Consider the following 3,224-nt stretch of genomic DNA (forward strand, 5'->3'; position numbering starts at 1 on the left):
AGACCAGAGAAGGTACCAAACTTGCCGGAAGAACCATTTGGCACTAGCCCCCTGGGAGAAGGAAAATGGGAGAGACAAGAGGAGGAGCTAAGAAAAGTAGGAGGGGTCACTCCAAATGGCAGAGTGCTGAAATGGCTAGAACCAACAGGACCGCAGGCTCCTGGCCTATCCCTCTTCATCCTCCTACCGCAGAGCAGCTGGGCGCCCAGCCCCAGCAGGCCCAGTAGCAGCCTGCCCCTATGTGTAGTGTCCAAGCCCTGATTCTAGCAGTCAGTGTCATCCCCAATCCTAATAGCCCTTGATCACCTCTCTAGTGATGTGACCATCTCGTCTCTTGGGCCTGGGGCAAGGCTCTTGTTTGCCAGGTTCCCTCTCATTGGTTGGACAGTCCCAAAGGCTCCATCCCTAGCTCTTGGAGAACTCTCTGGTCCTAAGTGCCTATTCCTCACAAACTGAGGGAGAGAGGGAGCACAGGGGAACCTGATACCCAACCTCCCCTGGCCCTCTCTGGAGGCCTCTAGACTTGGATGAAGAGCAGGCCAGTAAGCAGGGCAAAGCCTGCTAGGAGCAGAATGACCCTGAGAATTCTCTGCTCAGAAGTGGCCAGCTCCTGGGGTAGGATCTCCAGGAAGGGGATATAAAGGAAGGTACCGGCTGCTATGCCCTCTAACACAGACTGGGCCAGCTGGTGGAGTGGCCCAGCCGATTCTGCCAGAGCTGCACCCAGCCCAATGCCCAGGGGAGTCAGGCATGAGAAGAGGATCCCACAGCCCGCTACCGCCTGTGCTCGCAGGTGGCTCTGCAGTAGCCGTAGGGACAGGCTGACTGCCAGGATACCCTTGTGGAGAAGCAGAGCCAGGCACAGCTCCATGGCCCGAGCACGGTCTCGTTGCAGCCCCACTGCCAGCCCCTCGAACACTGAGTGCAGGGCCAGAGAAAAGACCAGGACACGGGCACGCAGGGCCAAGGGTGCTGCTGGGACCCCACTTGCCTGTGGGACCCCAGGCCCATCATGCCAGTGCTGTGGCCCACCATTTGCTGTTCCCAGCAGAGCCCTTGTCTCCTCCCGGGGTGGCGGTCCCGACTGCTCCTGGTAAGCCAGTGTGATCTGCTCCATCAACAGGACCAAGAAGAAACCCGTGGCCAGGAGGAATTCCTGCAGGCGGAACCGGAGCGTCGCAGGCAGGGCTGCGAGGGCCTCATCTACAGCAGCCACGTCGTCAGGCAGCAGGTCCAGGAGACAGGGGGCCAGAAAGACAGCCCCTGCGAAGCAGCTTAGGAGGTTTCTGGCGGGAGGTTGGGCCTTCCTGGTTAGCTCCAGGCCGGCGCAGCACACAGACAGGCACCAGACTGCAGACGAGGGTGAGCACCAGTGGCAGCACCAGAGTCCTCAGCTTCACCTCTAGGCCCCACGGGCAGTAGAGGCTCTGAGGCCACCGCCTCGGGGCGCCACACCAGGAACTCTGGCCCTCCGCAGGGCCCCATGGTGGCTTTGGTAGGTCCAATGACTCTCAGACCTCCAGAGGGTCTCACTACATGATAGCCACTGGGTTCCGGCCTGGAGTCAGGAATTCTTGCCCCCTCCCCGAGCTTTGCCCTCTCCTCCAGCCGCTGCGTACCCTCCCCTGGCTGCCAATCCAAAATACATATTATAAGAGTGAAAAGATAAGCCACAGAGTAGAAGATTATTTGTAATACATATTATTGATAAAGGACTCATATCCCCTTTACATTAAATAACTCCTATAGCTCAATAAGAGATACACTGTAAACACAATTGAAAAACTCAAGAAACTTGAACAGACATTCTATTAAAACAGATACCCAAAGACATGAAAAAGTATTCAACTTCATTAGTAATGATGAAAATGCAAATTAAGAACACAATGAGGGAAGCAGATGTGGCTCAACTGATAGAGTGTCTGCCTACCATATAGGAGGTCCAGGGTTCAAATCCAGGGCTGCCTGATCTGTGTGGGGAGCTGGCCCAGGCGCAATGCTGCTGCATGCATGGAGTACCATGCCACTCAGGGGTGTCCCCCACATAGGGGAGCCCCACGCACAAGGAGTGCGTCCCACAAGGAGAGCCGCTCCATGTGAAAAAAGTACAGTCTGCCCAGGAGTGGCGCCACACACATGGAGAGCTGACGCAGCAAGATGATGCAACAAAAAGAAACACAGATTCCTAGTGCCACCGAGAATGCAAGCAGACACCGAAGAACCCACAGTGAATGGACACAAGAGCACAAGACAGCAGACAATAGGGGGCTGGGGGGAGAGAAATAAATAAAATAAATCTTTAAAAAAAACCCAAAAAACCACAATGAGCCACAATTACACACTTGCCACATTGGTTAAAATTTAAAAGGCTGACTGTACACAGCACTAACAAGAATTGTGAGTCTCAAACACTGGCGGTGGAAGTGTAAGCTGATACAGCCACTTTGGAAAACATTTTGTCACTATCTATGAAAATTGAAGATATACATATCTTACGGCCCAGTATTTCTACTCTTGGGTATAGAACCAAAAGGATTTGTGCACACGTGGGTGATGGAACATATTCAAGAAGGTTCATAGCCACATTGTTTATAACAGCTCCAAACTGGAAATAATCCAATTGTCCATCAACAGTAAAACAGATAAAAAATATTCTGGTATGTTTCTGCAATGGAATCTATGCAGAAATGAAAATAAATGGATCATAAGTACATGCAGAATTACTGAGTATTCTCACTCTGATCATGTAATATTGAGCAAGAAAAGCCACATTTAAGTACATCAATATACAATTTTAAAACAAGGCAAAACAGTATTTAGGGATGTATACCTAGGTGACAAAACCTTAAGTGAAAACAGAGTGTGACAGAAATCAGGAAAATCCTTACCTTTGGATGGCACTTGCGGGCAGTGATTGGGAATAAGCATTCGGTGGGCTTCTGGGAAACAAGAAAAGTTCTTTTTCTTTGCCTGAGTGGTGGTCACATAAGCATTAGATTTAAATAAAACATCAAATTGTACATCTATGTTTTATGCATTTTTTCGTAGTAAAAATGTGGGGGGAAAAAAACAGAAAAAATTAAGATACACTAGGCAAATATCAACCAAAACAATGCCAGAGAAGCAATTTTAATATTAGATGTGGCAGTTTGAGATTATTTTATGAATTCCAAGATGAGAAAGATTATGTTTATAAACTGATCTACTCCTTTGGGTGTGAGACC

General features: G+C 49.8%; 1 pseudogene; it reads right to left on the bottom strand.

Moving 5' to 3' along the window:
- Positions 1–517: 517 nt before the first annotated feature.
- On the bottom strand, positions 518–1,549 carry LOC101432363 (zinc transporter ZIP1 pseudogene; annotated as a pseudogene).
- Positions 1,550–3,224: the final 1,675 nt, after the last annotated feature.

This window comes from Dasypus novemcinctus, chromosome 9, assembly GCF_030445035.2.
Source record: "Dasypus novemcinctus isolate mDasNov1 chromosome 9, mDasNov1.1.hap2, whole genome shotgun sequence".
In the NCBI taxonomy this organism is placed as follows: Eukaryota; Metazoa; Chordata; class Mammalia; order Cingulata; family Dasypodidae; genus Dasypus; species Dasypus novemcinctus.